We start from the raw sequence: 27175 nt of genomic DNA, 5'->3' as shown, positions 1-27175 counted from the left end.
TCAGACATCAGCTAACGGAAACCTCATCACCAGGCTTAAGAAGCCCTCTTTTGAGTTGTTGATTAGGGTTGTCCAAGAGACGCCCGAAGTATTACAGATTGTTCCTCTTGTTCTTGATTTCCAGAAGTAGAAGGTTAAGTTTCTATTGCTGAAGACACCTTGTGCTTCAGACACAGGACTCAGAGGCCCCTGATATGCAAATGAGTTGAATGCCTCCTCCTAGAGGACTTAGCTATTTTGGTACTGGAAGACACCATGCAAACTTCCAAAGGAAGGAAGCAACCTATGGTTTTACCCCAGCTATGAACCTATGAATTACAATAATGACCGCCATAGGATAATAGCCCTAAGGGTGGAGTGGTGGCACACATGTCTTGGTTACTACCAGTAGTTCTTTAAATGGGACTTCAGACCCATTCATCAAGAAGAAAACTGAAACTGGTTCTGGAAACCAAGCTAACTACCTAGGGCAAGTGAAGTCATGGATCTTGAAGGAAAACCTACAACTACCTCTTTATTAAATCAATATATTTCCTAACTACTCACAGAAAATTTTAGTCCTTATGCAATATCAAGGAAACTTCTCCTTGCAACAAGTGGAGACCATTACCGAAATCCACAGTTGTGGAGTACACTGAATACAACCTGCAACACAACTGCCACACCTGCGCTTAAGGGAACATTGGGGAAGAGGGATCAGACAGACTGTAAGAGTCAGAAGATTGCAGAGGTTTCTGTGAAACTATGTTTCCTAGTTCTGTCAGAAGGTACACCTATAAAGTGTCACCAACATGACTGCCTAAACAGGACAACAAAAATAGACATGTCAAAATAGACAGGGGAAAGACCATGAGGCATCAACCTGACCCAACAAACTACAGGAAAGTAAATAAAACAGAAAATGGGAAAAATAGACTTCTCCAGAGAAGAGCATCATGCCAGTTAGTTAGTCAACATGAAATAAGAATTCACATGAGTAAAATTATGCAGACTGAGCATGTCAGGTATATTTAGGAACACATACACACGCACGTGCATGCACACATACACACACACACACACACACACACACGTAAACACACTTAACAAGTAGTGAAAAAAGAGGCCATGTATTTGAAAGAAAACAAGGAGAAATCTATGGGAGGGTTTGGAAGGAGGAAAGCGAAGGGGAAAATAATATAAATATGATACAGTTTTAAAAATAAAAGGAATATTTAAAAACTTTAGAAATGTCCTCACCTGTGAAGTTTTGTCAAAATGGCTGCCTAAAGAAAGCCTGAGTGAGGATGACACCAATCACCATGGTAACATGAAAATGTCATGTGTCCTCAGCCATAGACAAAGAAACATAGGCAACTAAGGAAAGATGAGAATGGGAGAAATAATCTTCCCAGGAATAGTCTTCTCCACATTCATTGTCTAATACCAAGTGATCAGCTTTGAAATCATATACTTGTAAGTAACATTATATAGAGTGATCAAGTTGTGTTTACATATTTAGGAATATATATATATATATATATATATGTATTATACATATATAATATATAATATATAAAATGTATGTATATCAGTAACTAAGAAAACAGAGCTCATGAATATGAGGTAGTAAAAGGCAGAGCATGGGAAGTGTTTGAGAGAATGATTGGAATGGGGAAAATGATATTATTATACTTTAATTAAAAACAAACCTAAAAGAATTGCCATGAGATTTCATCTCACATAAGTCAGAAAGGCTGTTGCAGAGGCAGAGAATGACAGTAACTTCTGGCAAAAGTATGAGGAAGGAAGGACTTTACACATTATAGTTGGGAATGCACATTGGCACAGCCACTATTGTAAGCACCGTGGCATTTTCTCAAATGCTAAAGTAGAACCCCCATATGATTTAGTTATTACTTAGGTAGTACTCCACAAAACCCAGAGATATTTACATATCTACGTTTATAAATCACAATACTTGGGATATGAAACCAGCCATTGGGAATGTAGCAGAGGATGGCATTGTCTGGTCCTGTGAAGGGTTGTTTTCCCAGAGTAGAGGAATGCCAAGGCATTGAGGTGGGAGTGGGAGCATCTTCATAGAAGCAGGGGGAGGGGGAGGAGGTGTGGGAGGGGAGGGAAGGGGATAACATTTGAAAGTAAATACATAAAATATTCCATAAAAAGAAATGTAGATGTATACACTGGCATTTTCTTTAGCAACAAAAATAAATGATGTCACAGTATTTGTGGACAATGTTATGTGCCAAGATCATCCCAGCCCAGAGAGGATAGTGGCAGGGGCACAGAGTAGGACTCTGGCATGGCTTTAAAGTCTGAGGGTCCCCGGATGTTCTAGCTCTCTAACTATACTAAAATGCTGATGATAACTCCTAAAAAGTCCTAAAAACCTTCTTGCTCTTTCTGAGGGAAAAAGGTCACTGGCAATTGACACCTATAGCCTAACATCAGGATTAAGAAAAGGCCTTTGTTCTATCTCAGCAGGAACTGCAAGGCTCTAACTTTCAGCCTGCTAGTCAGCTAGTCATAAGTCTCAGGAAGAAAAAGGGACAGTGAAAAGTGATTATGGCGTTTTTTTCACTAAGTTGTAAAAAGTTTCCTATTGAAGCTATCTAAGAAAAAGGGGGAAAAGCGGAAAGATCCTAAGCGGGTAAAGGGAAAACTCTTCTATGTAGGGAAAGGGAAAAATTGTCCTAAAGGAAAAAATTCTTCTTAGGGAAATTTTTTCTCTCATCTTCTTTGTCCTCATTACCTACACCTCTTTCAGAGTACATGATTGCATGTTAAAAAGTTCATCACAAGTTCACACACAAAGTCAAATCATAAACTGAAATAGAAGTTTACAACAGAGAGCGTTTACACGCATGTCCATTAGTAGTTGACCTCCATCACCTGTCACAGCTGCTCAGCTTCACTGAAGGTTTGAAACCATAACTAAGATATTAGTGAAGTTTTTTTATAGATAAACCCAGTCAATATTTTATCTTCTCTCCTAGTACCTATAATAAATCGTTAGTTCCCTTTTTATGACCTTTGGTTAATTGATTGGTTTATCTCTGAGTAAGAGAAAGTCTGGTTACTAAGAGCAGTTAACTGGTGACACATGGGAGACTGGCAAAGATCTCATTGCAGGTTTGAGTATCAGAAAAGCACCTAATAGCAGTCCCACTATAAAAGAGCTTAATAATTACTGATATAATTTTAGAAATTCTTATAGGATCATCTTTAAGACTTAAGAAGTCATCTATTTGTCTATATAGCCTCACTACAAGATAGTACATCGTCATGGTTCTGCAGATCTGCTCCAAAGGGGTGGGCTAATACCTAGTTATTGTTATATATGTTTAATGATAACAGGAAAAGCATATTAATAGGAGGAATCTTTCTTAGAATGAATTCTCTTATGGCCTTGCCTCACAAGAGCAAATCTGTCAGAGATTATATTATAATTTGAGGCAGACCATCTCAAGAAGATCAACTACTAGTTATCAGCTTGCCCTATTATGGCTCCTGACAGTTATGAAACTGGAATTTGCTCTGTTTGGGAAATAAACCACACTGAAAAAGACAACTACATAACTTCTCTTATTTATAAGAAATAAAATTTAAATTACATTTGTATATGTACATAAATATTACTATATGATATATACATATATATGTACACACACAGACACATATATATATATTTATATATATATAAAATGCATATGTGTGTTTGTAGGTCATAAAGTTAAAAAAGGGACCAGATAAAAAGAAGGGAAATCTTAGCAGAGAGGCAGAAAGAAAAATAAAGTAATGGCATGTATGCTATATGAAAGCAGAAATAGGGAACTCTTTGGGAGTAGTAGGACCATCAGTCTGGGCTAGATCTGATGGGAAGATTTGAATAAGAATGCTGCCCCCCATAGGCTCATATATTTGAATGTTTGGTCATTAGGTAGTGATGCTATTTGACAGGGATTAGAGAGTATGGACTTGTTGAAGGAAGTGTGTCTCTGAGGGTAGGCTTTGGGATTTCAAATGCTCAAGCCATGAGCAGTGTCTCTCTTCTCCTGCTGCCTTTAGATTGGGACATAGAACTCTCAGCAGTGATAATAGCTTGCATGCTGCCATGCTTCCCCTCATGAGGATAATGGACTAAACCTCTGAAATTGTAAGCAAGTCTGAATTAAATGTTTTTCTTTGTAAAAAGTGACATGCTTGTAGTGTCTTTTGACAGCAATAGAAAGAATTCTGGCTGAGACAGGTGATGAATGTGGGCAGTGTGGGAGGAGGATGTTAAGAACAAAGTATAACAACATATACCTTGGAAAATACCAACTTCATGGAAAAATTAAAAAAAAAACTTTCAAGTGTGCGAGGCTATTTAATTTTCCTGGCAAACCTTTGACAGAAGGATTATTATTTTTTTCTACATTTGCAATGAAGGGTTTGAAATAAGGAAATGTAGTGATTTTTCAAGATCCCAAATGCATGGTCCATGCTATTACTACTGGGGCACAAATCTTCACTAGCTTGCACCCCATTTTTGGTAAAGCTCATTTTCTCAAGACCTTTAGAAAAAGCCCTTACAGCTTTCTTTCCTTCGTCCCTCTTTTACTACGGTCATCAAATGCTCATGTGGAACAGAATCTATGGAACATCCTTCCCCAAGAAGTATCACAGAAAAGCCTCCAAAAAGTAAAAGAATGAGAAAAGTAGTTGATATGGTTGTAGTAGTTCAAGGTTGATGAAGAGCTTTAAATCTACATGAGTATGAATGAAGTTCTCTGAGTGAAGATTGAGAAATAGGGACTGTACTTGCAATATTTTATGTCCTTATGTAGTACAATGTCACATTATTCATTTATCTGAAGGCAAAAAGGGGTAGGATCTATAAGTCCTTGACAGTCTCATGTATATGCGTTATAAAGTGAAGCTAGACAGAGGATTTTCTGAAAGGACTACTGCAGTTCCAGATAAATAGCTCCTATCAGGGCTTAAGATGCACAAAAGGAAAACGGACTTCATTTACCTTTTTTCTTTCTTTGAAAAGACAGTGCAATAGATAAGGAGGGCTACAATCTCTCCCTCTCCCCTTTCCCCTTTCCTCTTTCCCCTTTCCCCTCTCTGCTCTCCCTTTCCCCTCCCCCTCTCTCCCCCTCCCCTTCCCCCCACTTTCTTTCTGCTGTTCATATGGCAGAGCCTTCTCATCCCTGTGTGTTCCAGGAGTTGCAAGGAGAGATCTTTGAGTTCAAAACTGCTTAGATAGGCAGAAAATGTCTATGCTGACACCATGCCTCAGAATCACAGATTGTTTTTCTATATGTTGATACCAGCTAGTTCTCTTTTCTAATCTTCAAAGACAATATTTTCTATTAATTCATTGATTAATTCATTCAATGTATTTTGAACTAATTTGCCCCTTCCCTAACTACTGCTCCCTCTCTTCCCTCCTCTCCCTTTTCATTGGACATTGATTTTTCTTTTTTTCTTTCTTTAAGTAGATTCTAGTTTGTGTTTGCCCTCTGGTCTCAGGAATGATGTCTTTCCTGATGTGGTTCACAGACCAGGGCTCACAGCATTAAAGAAATTTGACTCATAGCAATTATCAAGGAACCAGTAGTTCCTTAGCTAGAGGTAGGATTTTGTACATACCTTCCATGTCTGAGCTGGGATTCAGATTGGGATTCTGACTATCTAGACCTTGTGCAGGTCTCATGAATGCTGTCAAAACCCTTTTGAGTTCATATGTGCTACTGCCTTGTCATGAAAGGAAAATACTTTTTCCCTAATGTTATCTACCACTTCTAGCTCTTAAAATTTTCCCACCTCATCTAACTCTAATAGATCAAAGCATCTGTTTTTCTTCATTAGAGAAGCTTCTTCTTGCAGTAGGTGGCCATTAAAATGGAGACTTTCATTTGGTCAACATGCAAAGAATAAGAGAATATGGAATAAGTCTGTAGAGATGGCTCAATGGCTAAGAACACTTGCTATTCTTCCAGAGAACCCAAGTTCAATTCCCAGTACCCACAAAGCAGTTCACAGCTCTCTGTACCTCCAGTTCCAGAGGATCTAATGTCTTCTTCTGGTTCTGTAGGCACTGTAAAAATGGGGCACATACACAGACACCTACATTCAAGCAAAATTCCAAAGTCACCCATAAAGGAGTAAAATAAAATAGTATTTTTAAAAGAGATTGTACACTGCTCAGGCCTCAGAACATACAGATCACATCTCTTTCTCTTAGGGATTTTGAGTCAGCTAGTTCTCTTAGAAACACAGTATGATCAATTATGCTGTATAAAATACAATATTGAGCCAACTACTGCTTCTGTGTGATTTTTTCTTTATGGGAGGAGACTAGACTTTATTGTAATTGCTCAATTTTTCAGTGTGCTTTTGAAGTTGGCCTTTCGTCGTCAAAGTGTAATTTTTTATTTTTTGCCCTTTGAAGTTGCAGTAATATAGGATATTTAAAATTAGTCTTTCCCACACTGAATCCAGTAGAAAGTTAGATTGGTCACTGAAAAGAAAGTGATTTCTGTATAGCGTCCCGTAAACTGAGTCAGCGGTGTGTGTAAATTCTGATCTTATTTCTTTTTACAGTGAAGTAAAGTTATGTGATATGAAAACACATATTTTTTTCCCAGTATCCCTGATCGTCACTCTGCCACAGAGAAGTACGATCCTGTGGGAGGCTCCTTAGGTCTCTTCTCTGAATCATTTCCTTCTATCTTCAGGCAGTGTAGGGTAATTTCTAAGGGGACTCAGCATACTACTCTGATGTTTTCTAACACAAGTATTTTGGTAACATGAAAAATGGTTTCTGTTCCTCCAGCCCAGAAAAGGCTGCATATATCACTCATCTTTGTGTCTCTAGAACTTACCAGAGTCCATGATGCTGAATAAATATCTGTTGAATAAAACAGCTTTCCCCAAATCATGCTACAAGACTTTAACTGAAAGAAGAATAATTTAAATACACTTTACACCACCACTGTTTATCTGCATTCTGTCTACTGCATGAACCCCAAAATCATTCAAGTGAACAAAATAAGATGTTTCAAAACACTTTACAGCTAAATTCAATAAATCTTTATCACTCCTTTGTTTTGGGTTACTTGGGCACTTGGAAAGAATGATTGCATAAACCATGTGAGATATATTCAAAATGAACTGTTTTTCTTTTATACTTAATCTATCATAGCCTAAGATTATAATTGACTTCCTAATAATGCTGTGTTTCTAAAGTAACAAAGGCCAGTTCTAGGAACACAGTAATGAACTAAAAAGAAAAGACTATTCTTACACTACATTCCAAATAAAGATACTATGTTATTATGAATGCATTTAAAACCATGATTAAATCTTTAGAGAAAGTAATCATCTGTACACAGTGGAATACAGTCTATGAGCTCTTAGAGGAAACAGTATTCAACTGAAATCTAGAGAATGTTCTGGTAGAAAAGACTTTCACATCACTGACAGCTAACACTAATGTGAATGACTAATGGGGAAGAAAGTTGCATGGAGTAAACATACCTGAAACGTGCTGTGTGAATGATAAAGTTACAAAAACTTTAGTTGGAAGAGTAAGGTGAACAAGAGTCCACATGCTCTTAAACATTATTTTACAAAGCTCAAACTGTGTTTGGGTTACTTTGATAAATACTTTATAAAACCACTCAAAAAATGTAAAATGATTCATGAGTATGTGCATTTTAAGAATATAACTTTGGCTCCTGAACAATGAGTTTGATAACGAGGCTGGCCCTAGGGAATGTGGTTGAGGAGTTATTCTGATAGTTGTGGCACACAGTAGAAGTGTATGGGGTAAGAACTCCAATGGGGCTGATGAGAAGAGGGGCTAAATGATATTTCTAGGGAAGATAATTAATAGAACTTAATGAAACATTGGATGTGTGCTGGAAAGAAGAGAGAGTTATGAATTAGATGGATTTAACAGATACCTATAGAACATTTTACCATAAAGCAAAAGAATATACCTTGTTTTTTAGCACTTCTATGATTGTTACATTAACGTAGGTATAGATATATAATACATCAATAGATAAAGAATTTCAGGTGAGATACAAAAACTGTTGAAAATAGAAACCAAATATAAATCCTTAAAATTGATACAAAATATTAGATATTTCCATTTAGTTTTGGTTCTGCAATAGTTAGTAACACACACATACATACATATATAATTTCCATATTATCTTATACATTTTTAAGGACCCTAGAATTTTCATACCTTCAAAATAATATTTCTCTCATTTTTAGTCATTAAAAAGAGAGAAAAATAACTTTCAACCTCTACATTGGGAAAAAACAGTTAAATATTAAGTTCTTATTAATCATAACCCTGTCTGATTAAAGTTTACTCTTGATAGTAACTTATAAATCATAATAATTGCTATATACCCTCTCATAATGAATACCTGGTTTCCATAGCACACACTGTCACAATCTTTAGACATATTTATGCACTTGGGTCATAAATATTAGAAGAACATGATTATTTGAGTCACTACTTAAGAAGATAGCATATTTAGAAACATTTGGGAATATTCTACTTCCTATGTTAAATATAAGCTATCCCATTTAATAATTATAGTTAAATGATTCATCCTTGAATAGAGTAATAGATTTAATTGTCATCCCTACTTTGTTTGTTTGCTTGCTGGCTTGTTTTTATACTCTAGATTTTGTTCCCTTCCTGGTCCACCCTCTGACTGTTCCACATCTCATCTCTCCTTCCCACCTATCCCAGCCCCTGTCTCCACGAGGTTGCCCCACCCCATCCGCCCCACCAGACCTCTAAACTTCCTGGGGCCTCCAGGCTCTTGAGTGTTAGGTGCATCTTCTCTGACAGAGCCCAGACCTGGGAGTCCTCTGCTGTATATGTGTTGGGGGCTTTATCTCAGCTGGTTGGTGATCCAGTGGGATGGAGATGGAGAAGAGTTTGAGTAAATGAAGGTCAAGTGACAGGCCCAAAGTGGGATCCAGCTTGAGGGGAGGCCCCAAGACCTGACACCATTACTGAGGTTCTGGGGCACTCACAAAAAGGGACCTATCATGACTGCCGTCCAAAAGACCCAACAAGCAGTTGAAACAGTCAGATGCAGATATATGCACCCAACCAATGAACAGAAGCTGCTGAATTGAACAAGCTGCTCTTGTTGAATTAGGGAAAAGGTGGAGGAAGCTGAGGAGGAGGATGACCCTGTAGGAGGACCAGCAACCTCAATTAACCTGGACCCCTGGGATCTCTCGGACACTGGATTGCCATCCCTACTTTGAAAAAAGGTGTTTATCATTCATCCTGGAGAAACTGTAATCAGGAAAGCAAAACATTCCCTGGGACTTCAAAATTCTTGGGAAAAAAATAAGGCATGAAAAGAATTATACAATAGTCTGAAATTATTTGTCTGTGAAATCATACAAATCAACTTTTCACCTGTGCATTTTGCTAGGCTTCAGCTGAGTCTCACCATCTAAATAAAGGTGAATAAGACATAGATCCTATCCATTAGCTTTGCGGAGCTTGTTGGAAGATACCAATTAAATCCAGACCTAGGACTTACTCAGGTACCCACCACGAGCTGTTCTGCTGTGGAGCCCTGTGGGTGACAGAGGGGTCAGATGCAGAAGGGATTAACATCCAGGTCATGGTTAAGGGCATTCAATAGCTTTAAGGAGCCACATGCTCAAAGCCAAACGAGGTAAGTATTGTTCTAATCTAAAAGATTCAAGGTCAAAATTAAAGGTGGATTTACTGTGTATGCACCTGTCCACACTCAATTTGGGGTGTATTAATCTTGGGAAACATACTGAATATGAGTACATGACAGTTTATCTTGGTGCTAAATTTACATAAACACAATTACGTGCTTCATTTCTACTCAAATGATATAACCCTGTTCTTTAGTTGGCTGGGAATGTGTGTGTATGCCAACATAGTTCAGAGAAGTTGTAATTTTGTTTACGTTCTGAAACTGCCAGTAAACAGATGTTATTTTTCTTCAAAAAATTTGAAAAGTATCATTTTATGTTTTGGACTATAACACATTCTGCTTATTTTATGGAAAATTTTGGTTTATAATAAAAGAACTTTTGTGATTTAGGTATCTATTAAAATTTTGGTGGAAACTATTTTAGCAAAGATGTCTCTGGACTAAGCCTTTCTTTTAGGCTGTGACACTTGAGGTGGAACAGCGAGATTATTCATTTTTGAGTCATTTGTTTAAATATAGTCTAATCCTAGGGAATCTTTTAGGAAGATGAGGGCAATAACCAGCCAAAGACAGTCTCTGCTCACTGTGTCCCAGGCGAGCTCTAAGTATACGGAGGCTGACTTGTTCACCACTTCACGGAACCATTAAGAAGTCTCTCTGCAGGGATATTCCTCGTAAAATTTCTGGTTCAGAAGTGTGTCAAGTGATGTACCATGAATCCTCATTGTTCAAGGACGATGAGGCGATAGGGAACTGGCTTGTATTCACAATCATGTAAGAAAAAAACCACACCTTTTCCTTTTCCAGAAAGCCACATTTAGTAGCAAATACGAAAATGGGTTAATAAAATTTTGACCATCATTCATCAACCTTCGCTGTATTTATATTAATGGATTTGATTTGCATTTTAATCAAGATGGGTAGCATTTGGAGGACTAATTTTTCTGTCCTTTTTCCTATCCCTTTTAGGTATGAAACTGCTGTTCTATTTTCAGTGGGATTAGGATGCTACTTTCCTTTGCTGGTACAAGGTGCAGCTCGCTTGTGCTCTTCATGTACACCGATAGAAATCACTTACTTCATCTGGGCTTAGCCATAGCAGGGGGCTTTAGGAACCCCATCTCAGAGGCTTACAAAAGACTGACACATCATTTTGGAGAATAATAAAATAACTAGAGAGAATTAATCTCAGGGTTATTCCTGAGAACCAAAGGACAGGAAGCAATCACTATATGATTTTTAAATATAAACAGAGTAAAGAAAGGCTGGGAGGCATATGAATGATTTGACAAAGTCATGAACTTGGGAATACCACAAGGAAAACCTGGAAATGTGGAAGCAGCTAGAATCCTTGGAGCACCTAATAATTAAGCAAAAGCATAGGGAAAAATCTTTCTGATATCTGCTGAAAAAATAAGAATGCAAAAATGTGTTAAAAGACAAAAGAAAGGTAATATAGTAAACACCTGTACTCATAGAAATAAAGTATTTGTGCAACATGTAGCAGAGAAATATGGTTTCTGTCTTTATATTCTACATCCAGACTGCAGGAGACTAAAATTGGAAATACAGAGGGCATTTTTTTTCAAGCAGAGTAGTGAATTCACATTATTTAAATTATAGGAACACTTGCTGTAGTTTTATATTTACATCACATGTTAAATTTTAAAAAATAAAACCTTGAATTGAGGAATTGTGTTACTCAGTTGTTAAAGCACTAACCACACAAGTGTAGGATCTGGGTTTGAACTCCCAGAGACCTTGTAAAGCCAGGTGTGAGAACATGAGGCAGAGGCAGGAGAATCTCAGATGCTCACAAACCACTAGTCTCAGGTACGTGGTATCAAATAACGAAAGATCATCTGTCTCAGAAGAAGACATGAGGTGGGTAATGACACCCAAAGGTGGTCTTTGACCTTTAAATGAACACCATGTGTGTAGACCACATACAACCACATCTAATACACACATACAAACAAAAATGATAGAAAAGTTAGACTTGAGCAGTGGATCCAGATGGGCAGCAAAAGGTACAGAGAAGAGGGGAGAAGAAAATGGAGCAAGAGATCTGCATACACACACACACACACACACACACACACACACACACACACACACATACACACACATATACACACACTCACACACACACTCACACACACATACACACATACATACACACACTCACACACACTCACACACACACTCACACACACACTCTGCACACACACTCACATACACACACTCACACACACACTCACACACACATTCACACACACATTCACACACACACTCACACACACATACACACACACTCACAAACACACACACATTCACACACATACACACACACTCACACACACTCTGCGCACACACTCACATACACACACTCACACACACACTCACACACACATTCACACACACTCACACACACACACTCACACACACACACTTTGCGCACTCACACATACACACACACTCACACACACACACTTTGCGCACTCACACATACACACACACTCACACACACTCACACACACATTGACACACACACTCACATACACACTCACACACACACTCTGCGCACACACACATACACACACACTCACACACACATTCACACACATACACACACACACTCTGCACACACACACACACACACACACACACATTTGCCTGGTGACTGAGCTAAGACAGTGTGAAAGAAATCTCATGTGGAGATAATAAAGGTCTGTTTTGGGGCCCATGTAGAAAATCATCAATAAAACAAGCAATTATTTTTCAGGACACACAAAGCTTAAAATCATAGAATAGATAAAGTTAATTAAAATTTGGTTCCTAGGTACAAGAGGGCCAAGAGGTAAGAGACAGTTCTTTCAAGGAGAAAAATATATCATTAATTACCCAGAAAATAGCATTAAAGGGATTAAGTGTATAAAAGAAATCTGTTTTAATACATTTTATTTTGAGAATACATTGTAGGAAGTGCTAAAACATATAAGTATCATGATTTTCTTCATCTCTAAATTTTATTATTAAAAAGATTCTATTATTTTAAAAATATTTTATTTTGTGTGTATTAGTATTTTCCCTGGATGCATGTTTATGTAACATGTGTGTGCAAATGCCTACCTCATAGAGGGCGTTGGCTCTTCTGGAACTGGAGTTCCAGATAGTTGTTAACTACCATGCGGGTGCTAGAAATTGAAGCTGAGTCCCCTGGACAAACAGCAGGTGGTGGTCCTAAGCACTGAGACTCTCTCCAGCACCACTGTTTTATTCTCAGTTATGTGTATGAGTATGTGTCTGTTGGTGGGTATGTACACACAAGTGCAGGTGCCCTAGGAAGTCAGAGCATTGGCTGGGACCTTTCAGAATTGGAGTTTTTGACAGGTGTGAGCTACCTGATGTAGGTGCTGGGAACCAAACGATCTGCAAGAGTAGTCCCACTTTTAAAAGTCCATTTCTTATGCAGCTTCAAAGGGTGGGGGCAGGAGAAACCTCTAGAAAGTCCCAGACACCAGGAATGTCAGAGGCTTTCAGGACCCAGTGGGGATGTCCTTAGTCAAAATGGTCAACAGTGGGGAGCAACTGAAGAGAGCACCTCTAGTAGATAGATAAGGCCCCCGGTTGAGGGATGGGGCCTCCCACCCATCTCAAATTATTTGACCCTGAATTGTTCCTATCTAAAGGAAATGCAGGGACAAAAATGGAGCAGAGACTGAAGGAAAGGCCATCCAGAGACTGCCCCAACTTGGGATCTATCCCATGGGCAGGCACCAATCCCTGACACTATTGCTGATGTCATGTTGTACTTGCAGACAGGAGCCTGGCATGGCTGTCCTCTGAGAGGCTCTGCCAGCACCTGACTGAAACAGATCCAGATATTTACCTCCAACCATTGGACTGAGGCTGGGACCCCTATGGAAGAGTTAGAGGGAGGACTGAAGGAACTGAAGGGGATTGCAACCCCATAGGGAGAACAACAGTATTTAACTAACTACACCCCTCAGAGCTCCCAGGGACTAAGCCAACCAAAGAGCATACATGGCTGGTCTGTGGCCCCCAGCACATATGTAGCAAAGGACTGCCTTGCCTGGGCTTAATGGGAGAGGATGTGCCTAATTCTGAGGAGACTTTATGACCCAGGGAAGGGGCATGGGGGGGTATAAAGTAGGTAGGTGGGTAGATGAGCATCCTCTCAGAGGCAAACGGGAGGAGGGATGGGGTAAAGAATTAGGAGAAAGGGGAATGGGAAAGAGGCAACATTTGGAATGTAAATAAATAATATTATTTAGTAAAACAACTAGTATCTCTCCCATTTTTCCTGAGATTCATTTTAACTATAATGCACCATAAAAGGAAGTAGAAAGGCAGTTGATCCTTTCCCTGACTTTAGGAGTAGGGTTCCAAACCAGTTACCTCCATCCACTTGACACCATAATTGCAAGGAACTCAAATACTGTAGAGGAGATTGAATCTAGTAACAGAGCTGCTCTGGCAAGAGATCACATCCAAAGACCTTCTAGGTTTGTGTGATCTGACTGGAATACAGATTTGCCTTTAATTCCAGGAGACAAAGGCAAGCAAATGTCTGTTCAAGGCCAACTGGTATGGAGCAATTTCAGGTAAAGAAAAGCTTAAATCTAGGCATGGTGATGCACACCTTTAATCCCAGCACTCCAGAGACAAAGGCCTGCAGATCTTCCAGTTCAGTCAGTCAGCTGAGTTCAATGCGATGGAGTTGGTCTGTCAGTTGTGAGTCAGTGAATCGAGAGAGGCAGTGCAGTGGAGTGGAGTTCATGGCAAATTCAGTTCATGGAGTTTTACAGACAGTTTTACAGAGACAGGTTGGAGAGAGAATGAGCTAGAAACAGGTGAAGACAGAGTGAACCAGAGAATGAGAAGGAGCAAAAATATTAGAACAGATTGCCAGAGTTAGCTTGAGGCCAAGCAGAGCAATTCAGTGAAAGGTTGAGAGAAGCCAGATTGAACCAGTCAGCATGGAGGGGAGTTTGAGTCAGAACAGCTGAGTTGAATCAGCCAGCCAGAGTTCAGAAAGAACTGGAAAGGGTTAACTCATTCAGCAATCAGCCTCTGAGATGGCAGTTGGATCAGGTGAGTAAAATTTACTTTTACAAAAACACTTTAAGCTTTTCTTACACCATCAGCTTAAGTCAAACATTATCTCACAGTGTTACTAAGTCTAAGTCAGAGGACACATGTGGCCAGCTGTGATTTGATATATAATATCATTTTAATTATAAACAGTTAAAGAAGCTAAACATCTGAAAGAAAAGAAAGTCCAGATTTTATAACTCTAATGGTTAAATGGGTAAAATAACAGAGGTTCCTGGGGCAGATTGCTATTATTATTTAATGTGATACTTTCTGCTGTTGATTGGGACACTGAATAAATAGCCAGATAGTTTCTTGAGCCCAACGCAGTCTTGTGAATTAATCTTTGCACAGTTTAATTATTCTTGTTTCACTTTGTGATCATGGCTTTCCTCAAACTCAGTCAGTGGTTTTCAAAACAAAACAACAAAACAAAACAAAACAAAAAAACTCCCAATCTTTCAAAAACAGAGGATAAGGAAAATATAGAGATATTAGTGAATACCAATCAGTCTGTCACCGTGCTGAATAAACAGCCACAGATGACATTCCCGCTGACAGTGGACCAGAGGCTAGGAGACAACATACTGTTACTCACACAAAGCATGTAATTACCAGGCCAAAAAATGAGGCAGGCGGTCCTTACCTCTGAAGGACCCAAATTGCTGTGGGATCAGTCAGTGATTAGCCCATCTTTCCCTAGGGACACTGTATACACAGTTTCCAATTGGCAACCTCTGTAATACAATTTTATCTAGATTTATGTATTGGATGGAGATATTTCTTTTACACACACACACACACACACACACACACACACACACACACACACACTGCAAAAATAGTGAGAAAATACAAATAGTGTAGCAAAATGATTGTTTTCTGTGCCCCTGTAAGCTAGGCTCTAGGGTTAGGTGACTGGTGGAGAGTCACTAGTGGACTGGTCTTCATGATTCTTAGTAGTTCACATGTTTGTCTTCACTGTTATGCAACTTAGAGTGTAGTAGGAGGTTCTTGGAAAATCTCTAAACAGAGAACAGAATAGGTGTATGAACCTGCATACAGAGGTTACTGTCAATTATCATCTTATTGCAAAGTGGTATTTACTCCCACGTGTCCATAATAATTTCAATCTTACTGGATTCTCCTATAGAAAATTCATCTTCCCTATCACACAAACCTGCTGCACTGTCTGTCATATGGCAATCTCTCTGTGTTTCTGTCTCTGTCTCTCTTCCTCCTCTTCCTCTCTCTCTCTCTCTCTCTCTCTCTCTCTCTCTCTCTCTCTCTCTCTCTCTCTCCGTGTGTGTGTGTATGTGTGTGTGTGTGTGTTTCTGTGTGTGTGTGGGGGGTCTGGGTCTGGGTCTGGGTCTGTGTGTGTCTGTGTGTGTAGCCTTGGCTGCCTTAGAACTCACTCTGTAGACCAGGCTGCCGTCAAACTCACAGAGATCTGCTGGCTTCTGCCTCCTTAGTGCTGTGATTAAAGATTTGTACCATCACAGTCTAGCTCATTAAAAAATATTAAAAAAATAAGTAAAAATCCTTCTAACTGGAAAAAATGAGTTTTATTTTTTATGCATGAGTAAAGCAAGGAAATCTAAGGCTCTCCAGAACAAAACAGAATGAAGGGGTAGACTGTTGACTTGTTGGATAGTAGATGTAAGTTGTGAAGTATTATTAACCAGTATGATGTTAAAATATAAGCAATCAGATGTGATTACAGATCAAAATAGTGACTGAGTTTCAGATATATTTGTGGATTTAGAATATAGTTATACAGTTGTTAAATATTTAGGTTGTTGTCAAAGACAGATTTATTTACAAATATTGGTGGGAAAACAAAAAGCAAACTTGTAATCATTTTGGACAGTTGAATTTTTGGTTCTGCCACATACCTTTTATTATATAATTAATCTGAGCTTAAGAAACTTTAAAATCCTTCTAAGGTAAGTCATTGTGTATACTTAATAACTCAAGAAATTAAACTTTAGTAGTAGTTAAGCTTTTAAGTTTACTAGGTGACTCAAGTGTGTAGTGTCTTCAACTATATGGTCTCTCTGTAAAGATCTGGAGAGTAAACAGTAGCATTGACAATGGACCTCACTGTCCAACAGCCCCCCAAAATGTAAACCATTATCGATTCTGGGCTTCGATCTTGATCCATACAACATGGACAAATGAAGCTGGTACTGACTTGGCAGTGTCGTTCCTGCTATCTTATTAGCTATCTTAGTTAGAGTTTTATTGCTCTGAACAGACACCATGACCGTGGTACCTCTTATAAAAGAAAACATGTAATTGGGGCTGGTTTACAGTTTGAGAGATTTAGTTTATAGTCATCATGGCAGGAATCATGGCAGCTTGCAGGCAGACCTGGAGCTGGAGGAGCTAAGAGTTCTACATCTTGATCCACAGTCATCAGAAGGAGACCGTGTTCTACACTGGGTGGAGCTTCAGAATATATTTGTGAGACCTGAAAGTCTGCCCTTACAGTGACACACTTCCTCCACAGTGATACACCATTTCCACAGTGACACTGTCTCCACAGTGACACACTGCCTCCAATAAGGCCAGACCTACTCCAATAATGCCATACCTAATAGTGCCATTCCATATGGGCCAAGCATTCACACAGTAGTCTACGGAACCATACCTATTCAAACTACCACATTTTACTCCCTGGGCCCAAAAGGCTTGCAGCTATAACATAGTACAAAATACATTTAGTTCAACCTCAAAGGTCTCCATAGTCTATAACAGTCTCAATCCCGTTTAAAAGTCCACAGTATCTTCTGAGACTTATAGGCATCTCTTAACTATAATCCCCTATAGAATCAAAATAGAAAAAGCAGATTATATACTTCCAGTATATCTTGGCATAGGATATACATTGTCATTCCAAAGTATAGGGAAGGTAATATAGTGAGGACACTGGGACAAAGCAAGGTCCAAAACCAGCTGAGCAGATGCCAAACTCTGTACTCTACATGTCTCTTCTCAAAATGCTCTTGAGATCTCCACCTCCTTTCAACTTTGTTGACTGCAGCACACTTTTTTCTCCTGGGATGGTTCCATTCCTTGTTAGAAGCTTTCCTCAGCAGGTTTTGACATCTTGCTGTCTCCAAGACAATCCAGGCTTCACCTTCACAGCTTCATGCAATGGCCTTTAGGTCTGCATGAAGGATCATCCCGCTGCACATCTAGCCTCAACAATTCCTTAGTTGCTGAGGGGGATTTCATCTTCGATTCTAAAGCCAGAATTACATGGCTGAAACCACCGAGTTCTGTTGCTTGCTGGGGCTGGAACATGGCCTCCTCATTCAACTACAAATTCATCAGCTTTTTGTTTTCAATGGTTTCCTTCACTGATTAAGCTTGGCTTTCCTGGAGCTTGTTCTGTAGATCAGGCTGACCTTGAACTCAGATATGCATGTTTCTGTCTCCTGAATGCTGGGATTAAAGGCATGTACCACCAATCCTGGACCCAAGCTTTTCTTCAATTCCTTATCACAAGAAATGTATAAGCATGGCCACCATGCTTGAAGGTGTGAAGACATGTGTCAATCTAGATCAAATGTGGATGTCATCTCACCTTATGATCCTAATCAAAACCCTGTATCTTCTAGCTTCAAGATCCAAATCAAAGGCATGCTGTCTTCCTGCCTCAAGACTTAGATCACAGGTGGGGACTCCATTTCTGAATTGTAGTTCATTCTAGAATTAGTCAAGTTGACAACTAAGAATTGGTATCACAATCCATCCCTTGTCAACGTGACACAAAATCATATCTCTAAATGTTTTCTTTATGTCTAAAGAAAACAATGACCAGGTCGAAAATAATGCCTAACATGATATAACTGTCTCTCATAAAACTGCAAATGTATAAAACATAAGAAAGCTAAAATAATGCCTAACTATTCCATTTACAACCACAAACACATAGGTGGCAATGTCCCTTGGGGAATATCCTTCGCGAAATGGAAGCTTAGTTGGGTGAGATCTTGTCCTGATTACATTTTGATTGCCTTTATTACATTTACTATCTTTTATCTGTTTATCTCCTTGAACACAGGATTTAACTCCAATTCCTGGTGTCCCTTTAACCCTTGACTCATACATTGTTTTATTTTTCTTTCTCAGCTTGCTATATTTGATAAAAGCACTCTTCATAAGAGTGACCCACAGGAGAGAGTCTTGTATGGCCCCATTAAGCAATGTTTAGAGAATTCAACTGCATTTCCAAGCCAAAGTCCTAAAACCCACATATCTCCAAGCAAAGACGTGGTTAGGTCTATCATAGCAAACCTGTGTTCCTGATACCAACTTCTGTCTTAGTTAGAGTTTTATTGTTGTGAAGAGACATCATGACCATTACACCTCTTATAAAAGAAAAACATGTAATTGGGGTTGGCTTACAGTTTGAGAGGTTTAGTTTATTGTCATCATGGCAGAAAGCATGGCATCTTGCAGGCAGACATGGAGCTGGAGGAGCTAAGAGTTCTACATCTTGATCCACAGACTCAGAAGAGGACTGTGCCTACACTGGGTAGAGCTTGAACAAATATATGAGCCCTCAAAGCCCACCCCTACAGTGACACACTTCCTCCAACAAGGCCATACCTGCTAGTAGTGCCACTGTCTCTGGGCCAAGCCATCACACACATGAGTCTATGGGGGGCATATGTATTCAAACCACCACACTAGCTTTGATAGTGCTGGAACTTGCTATGTATGGTATTGGAGGAATAAAACAAACACCACCATGACCCATCTGTGAACCCTGCATGCTACAGTGATGACAGACCTGTCAAGGCATGCCCACTGGTACAATAGTGGCAAAACAATCATGGGAGTAACCAGTCCTTTTCTGACTGGATTTAAGGCCTGATCTAATCCTGGCAATATTATCAGTCCAAGAACCTGTGGCTACTCCAAGAACAGGTCATAGGATCTAGGGGAAAACTCATATTATTTTGCTAAATGGACATAGCATTAAGCTAAGCCCTAGTAACTTATCATTATACCCATAGACTAACACATCCCTCAACCTTCATTAGAGAAACTTCTGCATTCAGCAATTAACATAAAGACTGTCAACTGGTCAAAGTACAGAGAATAAGGAAGTCATGCTTAGCTCTAAATGTGGCATATATCTATATCTATATCTATATCTATATCTATATCTATATCTATATCTATATACCCTCTTTTCTGTAGCTCAAAGATGGGAAGAAGGGAGAGAAGATCATAAGAGCCAGAGTCAGAAGTGACTACAAGGAAACAGTGTTTTTCTGGACACAGTAGGGCACATGCACATATGAAAATACAATGGTTTTGAGAGCATGCAGAAGGCCTGTGCAAGCTCATGCCAGACAACAATCCCAGCAGGGATAGGAGGTCAAGGAGAAAATACTATCCCTGCCCGAGAAGCTACTGGCAAACGTAAGCCTCTGAGAGAATAGCTACATTTTTAAGATGTAGCCACAGGTAGGTTGACTGTTCTCCAGAGGAAGGCTGCACATACAAGACTAAGTTTACAGCACAAATTGGGCTTGGTTTTAAAAAGAAAAAGACAAAGATTTTGGGAAGGGGCCCACATCTTGGAAGAGTTGAGAAAGGGAGGTGAATCTAATCAAAGCTTCTCATGCTGTATGTAAGAACAACCAAGTCTGAGAACTTTCATTCCATTCAAGTTTTAAATTTTATAGACACAGATGCATAGCAATACCTGTAAGTTTCTGAGTATTTAAGCAATGAACTGAAAGTTTTTAAAAATTCTACATGTCACTGAATTTGAGCATCATGAGTAAATACAAAAGTCATGTATATTTTTAAAAAGTTCATTAGATAAAAGCCCAAGATATCCAATACCAAACGGTCTACCCTAAAAGACACATACAAGTAACATTGTACAGAATGAGCAGGAATGTATATGTGCGTGCGTGCGTGCGTGCGTGTGTGTGTGTGTGTGTGTGTGTGTGTGTGTGTGTACATATGTAAAAACAAAAAAGGCAGTAGTTGTGAATTTGAAACAGAGCAAGGAGGGGTATATGAGAGGGTTTGGAGGAAGGAAAGGGTAGTGGGAATAATGTAACTATATTATAACTTCAAACAATAAAAGAAGTAATGAAAATTGGGTAAACATTAAAAGTAGTTTTGTATATCTGATTGAAAACAAATTATGTCAGAGCAGTCTACCTATAACTCTCCAGAGTGTTTACTACATTTTTGTTGATCACTTTACAATGCATTACAAAATAAATTTCGGTTTCTAAAGACATCTACTCCTTTCTTTTGATTTCTTTTAAAAATTAAAATACAAGATATATAGTCCACATATCAGTCATTATCTTTTGACATTTTGTTTTCTACTATGCCTTAAATCATGTTTATGTTTAGAGTTTCATAAAGGAGATCAATTTTATTCCTTTAAAAGCTCATCATTCAACTTGAAAAGAATAGATTTGAGATTAGAGTGTGGGTACAATGAATATATTAGAGTTACTGAGAAAATTACATTAACAGCCTTAAAGCATACAAATGATAAATCTAACAAAATTATGAGATATTGTGTTTTTTAAAATGTATTTTGTATGTGTTTATTTGGATAGGCACACTTTGTCTTATCTCTACATGTATGCTTGCATTCATACAATGTTTGCATGATACCAAATTTGCTTATTGGCAATGGATCACATACATAAATTAAAACTGTTAAATTAGCCCAAATCCTTCCAATTCCTATGACTTAAAATATTTGACAAATGAGTAAAGTCCGATTTATTGGAAGAATAAGGATTGCTAGGTATCATAGCTCACATTTTTAATCTCAACACCCAGGAAATAGAAGTAGGCAGATCTTTGTGAGTTCAAGGTCAACCAGAGCTACATAGTGAGGCCTTGTCTCAAAACAGACAGACAGACAAATGAAACCAAGATGTCTTCAGAATCGTTAACATTTGCTTACCTGCTCTGTTGGTTGGGATGTATCTTTCTATTAAATGTTTAAGTTATTCTGTTAATGCTTTCCATGTTTCCAGACAGTAGATCACACCATTTGAGAGATAGAAAGGCCCCCATAGTAGTTAAAAGACTATCCATAAGTTTTATTGGGTGGGACCCATGTGTAGCATTCATATGTAAATGGTCAGGCAGTCATCTCATTATTTTACTGAGAAATAAGTTTCACCCTGTGAGCTGTTTCCTTTTTGTTCTCTGCATAAGGCATCATGGGTCAGAAGAGGTCAGGCTCCAGATGCTCTGGGCTTCTCATTAAAGTGTGGACTTCTCCAGCAGAGCCAAGATGCCACAAGAGAGTCTGCAGCCACAGCTTACAATGGTTACCTTTTTCTGAGTAGAAAGCAGTCCGGCTCAGAGGCAACAGCATTCCTGCTCTGAGGACAAGGTAGCTCAGCCCAGCTATTTTCCCCAAAATAGCATCCATAAGTTACCTCAGCTTCTTAAGTTTTAAGGATGAAACAACATATTTTTGGCCCTCTTAATAAATGTGACATACTGTTGGCTTGTATTGCTGACCTATAGCTGACAATTGAAAATTGCCTCTCCCTTGGGACTTCACTATTAATTATTAATAACAACTTTAAATTCACATGGAGACATGTGATTCCACATACAGAAAGCTTTTATATGGTAAAATACGTTCTGCTAATGTTTTTTCCTTGGGAAAATGATTATGTCTTAATTGGAAATTTCTTAAAATGTTGCCTCAAGATATAAATTAAAATTGAATCAAATTTACTAAAGGACAAGTAAATAGAAAATGTAAAAAGATTTAAAGATATGTATGTTTAGTAAAGCAATTATCATAAATAAATTTTATAAATTTTTTTATCTTAAAGTAATATTTTTTCCTAAAATAAAATGAAAAACAAGGCTTAAGTCAGTAGAATTTGATTATAAAAATAGTAATTAGACAGTGCTGGAGACTACAGTCTTACTTCAGATCTCTAAGCACTTCCAGCTTTAACAAGGAAGAAAAGAAAGAACAAAAGAAATTTCCTTCTAGAGTTGTAGAGTCAGAGACCTGTCTTCTCATCTGGAAGAGAATGCGTGTGGGGCTTGCCTTTCATTCTCCTCCTTGTAACTCCAAAGGAAAGAAGAAATGATCTTGGGTAACTACCCTCAGCTCCCAGAGAATGACCCATTAGCTACCAGTAAGGCTGTGTCGACATCAGTGTGCACCCATACGCCTGATGGACACTAGAACAAGGAAGGGCTTCAATTTAATCCCTACTCTCTCCTTAAAGCAGATACAATTGATGTGGACCCAGGGTGCCCCATTGGGTTCCTGTAGTACAATCTGGACTTTCTGTGACGAGACACGGATTGCCATGGATATTAGGCTAAAGTAATACCATACTTACTGAATTTTAGAAACACATACTCTATATTGTCTATCAACAAGGACACACAAATGGAGGGGGAGCACAGTGCTGAGGGACACCAAGAGGGGGAATTCAATGGTTGTTGAACCTCCGATGTAAAATTGGCTCAAAAGTCTTACAGCTAGCTTTTATGTTACTGAGTACCCCACTTCTTCAGTGCTCCCTTACATTACACAGTAGTTACAGCATCACACCCAGTCGCTAATGTTCTTAAGCAGCTAAAGGTAACAGAATCTGATCCAGATATCTGCTTCAATCCTCTGCAGACCTTGCTTGACAATTAATAAGATTTTCCTCCTGTCTGTGTCATCAGAGCTTCTAATACATTATTTCCAAGAACTCATACATTGGGCAAATTCAAACAAAAATGGATATCCAGAATATGTTATAATTAACAGCCGACATTGGGTTGATCATGCAGTGGCTTCTTCACACTGAAGCAAAAGCTTCCCATCCTCCCGAATTTTGGTTAAAAAAGCTGAAATAATTCCCAGATTTAAAATCACTCAAATTAAGGAAAGGGAAGGTAGGCTGGAGAGATGGATGGCTCAGTGGTTAAGTGCACTGACTGTTCTTCTAGAGGTCCTGAGTTCAATTCCCAGCAACCACATGGTGTCTCACAGCCATATGTAATGGAATCTGATGACCTCCTCTGTTGTGTCTGAAGAGAGCAGACATAGCACACACAAAAAATAAACAAATTTTTAAAAAAAGGAAAAGGAAGGTATTAACTTTTGTACCAATTCCAGATAGGCCTTCTCAGTAATTTACACTCCTGGTGCAACCCAGGGAAAGACAGAGATTGTTTCTCAAAACTGAGCCCCAAAGCTGTGAAGCAGCAGCTGGCCCATTTTGGTGGGAAAAGGAACCCATGTGGACCCTATTATGTCTGGTTTTCTTTTTCTCAATATAAGGTGAGACTGTATGTCTTTTCTTTAAGGTCAACTTCTAGTTCTGACTTCTGTACGGCTGCTTAATATACTAATTTTTTTACGTTAAAAAAGAAAACAGAAGTAGAAATTTGGAAGTAGAAGGAAGTGTCCATTTGAATTTAAAATATGACCTCTGTCTTTCCAGGGATCCAGAAAATTCCTTTAGGCAGGAGATCCCGATTTACAGTGTGCCTTTTATCTCTGAGGGAATTCAATGACACGTAAAAGAAACAATTTGGTTGTGGAAACATGGGTCTGGGCAATTGTTAAATTTTACCACAGTTCTTTCAACTTACTATAAAAAAGAGTAAAAAAAAAGTAAATCTCCAGATTCAGTTCATATCTATCTATTCAAAATGGATTTGTTTTTATTTCATAGGCAAGAGGTACAGTTTTCTAGATGTCAGGAATACAATCAGAGTTACATTTAACATGAAGATTCCACTCACACACATAAGTCTACCTTGGCCAAGCTGTATCAAAAGATTACAAAACCTAGTTAAAACTTAACCTATTGCTGTGAACTACATAGACACTGCCCCCCAAAAAACTGAATCTTAGTCTCTTCAAAAATGCTATATAAAAGGTTTTGTCTAAGAAAAGAACAATCAAACAAGAAGACAAATCTAAAGTATCCTTTGATATAAAAATTAAATGGACAATAAAACTTACTCAATTTAGGTCAGAGGATGATTCTACAAGTACATGGGAATCTAAAACTTTCTTCTACAGAGCTAACTCTCTTCTTCATTACTATAAATCAGAAGATGAAAAAAAAATCCTGGAAAACAGGGCCCCGCCAGGGTTCATTGTCCCTTTTTGGACAGCATTTATTTATTAACTATAAACTGTTCTCTGAAAGTACAAAGTGTGACTCCTTGAATTCATCATACCAGGGTAAAGGGATAGCAATAAATGACAAAATGCAAGTGAGTCTCAAAGTTATCACTTTTTTGTATCAGAACCTCTGTTTATTTTAAAATAAGAAAATAGGAAAATTGAAGCAACAATGATTCTCTCTGCCCTACTGTTCTAATTCACCTTTTGATTTCCACAGCCTTAATCTTCTAAATATGTAGACTCTTATGTTTTAACCGATTCTTAAACTGACACTTAACATATTTATAGTATAAGAGACAGTAATATCTTCTATATTTTATTCTTTTAGCTGACTATCCACACAATGTACTAGCTATTCTTCAAAGGATTTAGCATAGCATTACTCTAAGGATTATGGGAGAAAGAGATGGTAAGAATAGCTGAGTCTTACTTTCAACCTCTTCGTGTCTTTCTACTCACTGTAGACCAGGCTGGCACTGAATTTGATGTTCAGACACTGTTAGAAACACATTATAAACTGTTAGGAAATCCAAGGTTGAGGTGACTGGCTATGAGATGCCTATAGCTATGGAGGCATTTTACATTTTCTGTCAGTACAAACTCTAAGAGAAAGAGAAATGCATCAGAATTTTTAAGTGTCCTCTTCTCTGAAATAATCTAGAGAAGTCATGTTCCTGTGTGGGTTGGTATTTCTACTCTGAAAGTGTAGGTTAATGAATTAAAGGCATATGGATGCTTTATATTCACCAGCAATGGAGAAGGGTAAAAGAGACAAACTTCCTCTTACTTTAATTCTCAATGAGACTTTATGTTAAAAAATAAAAGAACAAATATAAAATTTTCATTTCTTCTTGAAGAACTACTACATGTATATGAAAAAATAATTAAAATATGGAATAATAGACTTAAATTTCTTGAAATATATCCTCTAACCTTCCACTTGTGTCACATAGTGGTATCTAATAATAATAATAATAATAATTTGAAGATAAGCATATTGTTGAAGTATATCCAAGTTTAGGTTTTTTCCCCCTCATGTTTTAAAGGTTGTTTGTACAGATCATTTTTATGATGAAGTCTTGAAAATCATAAAATTATATATATATAATATATATATTATCTGTATCTAGTCAGAAATAAATCATGCTTATTTCCTGTTTTTAGGTATAAAATTTGTGATGTATAATAACTAAAGTAATTATTATAGTATCATTTGTTATTATCAGGCAGAGGATGTGCCATCAAAACAGAAACATTTGCTACACTATATTTTAAAAATTGGCTTGATTTTTAATGACATAGAAGTAGGCGAGACACTTTAAGATTACAACAAAGTTTTAAAAGAACTCTCATTGGAAGGTAGTCCAATAAATAAATCAAGCATTCCTAAGTGAAATAAATAACAATGCCTGGCATGTTTGTATAATTAGCAAAATTTTAGGGATTTAAGCTGAATGATCAGAAATTTTCTTTTTTCATTTCATTCAGTGAATTGTAGAACACTACATCCCTTAAACATGTGTATATGCTTGCTGCTGAGTGGGAGGAACAAGAGAGAAGGGAGGGAAAGAGAAGGCAAAGAAGAAGAGGAGGGACAGGTAGGGGAGGAGAGAAAGGAGAAAGAGAGGGAGAGATAGGGGGCAGAAAGAGAGAGAAGAGAGGGGGAAGGACAGAAGGGAGGAAGGTGGGAGAAAGGAGAAGCAGAGGGGCATGAGAGGAGGAGAGAGGAGAAGGGGAGGGACAGATGGGGGAAGGAGAGAGAGAGGAGAAGGGGAGGGACAGAGGGGGAGAAGGGAGAGAAGGGGGGATAGAAGAAGACGGAAAAGAGGAGAATGAGGGAGAGTAGACAAAGTGGATGAGAAAATTCCAGCCTTCTAACTTCAGAGAGCCATGTCATTCAGGATAAATGCAACTTTGATCAGATTTCAGAGTACAGCAGAGGTGCTCTGATCAAGTACTGTAAAATGCAGCCACACATGCAGAAATAAAATCAGCTAGATTCCATTTAAGAGAAACTTAGAGAATTTCAGGTGAAGTAATTGAGAATGGGCTACAACAGGGGCTGACAAAACAGCTCATCCATAAGGATGCAGCTGTTCTACTGTAGCCAGACATTCACAGACCTTTCCAGGGGCTGAGGTTTGCC

General features: G+C 38.3%; 1 protein-coding gene across 1 annotated transcript in view; it reads right to left on the bottom strand.

The window, feature by feature from the left end:
- Tacr3 (tachykinin receptor 3) overlaps nucleotides 1–27175 on the bottom strand; it is an 86511-nt gene that overhangs the window by 24924 nt on the left and 34412 nt on the right. The gene's annotated exons all lie outside the window — the stretch shown is intronic.

This window comes from Rattus norvegicus, chromosome 2 (assembly GCF_021556685.1).
Source record: "Rattus norvegicus strain SHRSP/BbbUtx chromosome 2, alternate assembly SHRSP_T2T, whole genome shotgun sequence".
NCBI lineage: Eukaryota > Metazoa > Chordata > Mammalia > Rodentia > Muridae > Rattus > Rattus norvegicus.
Note: the sequence above shows the minus strand (reverse complement) of the source record. Positions and strands in the feature narration are given on the sequence as shown.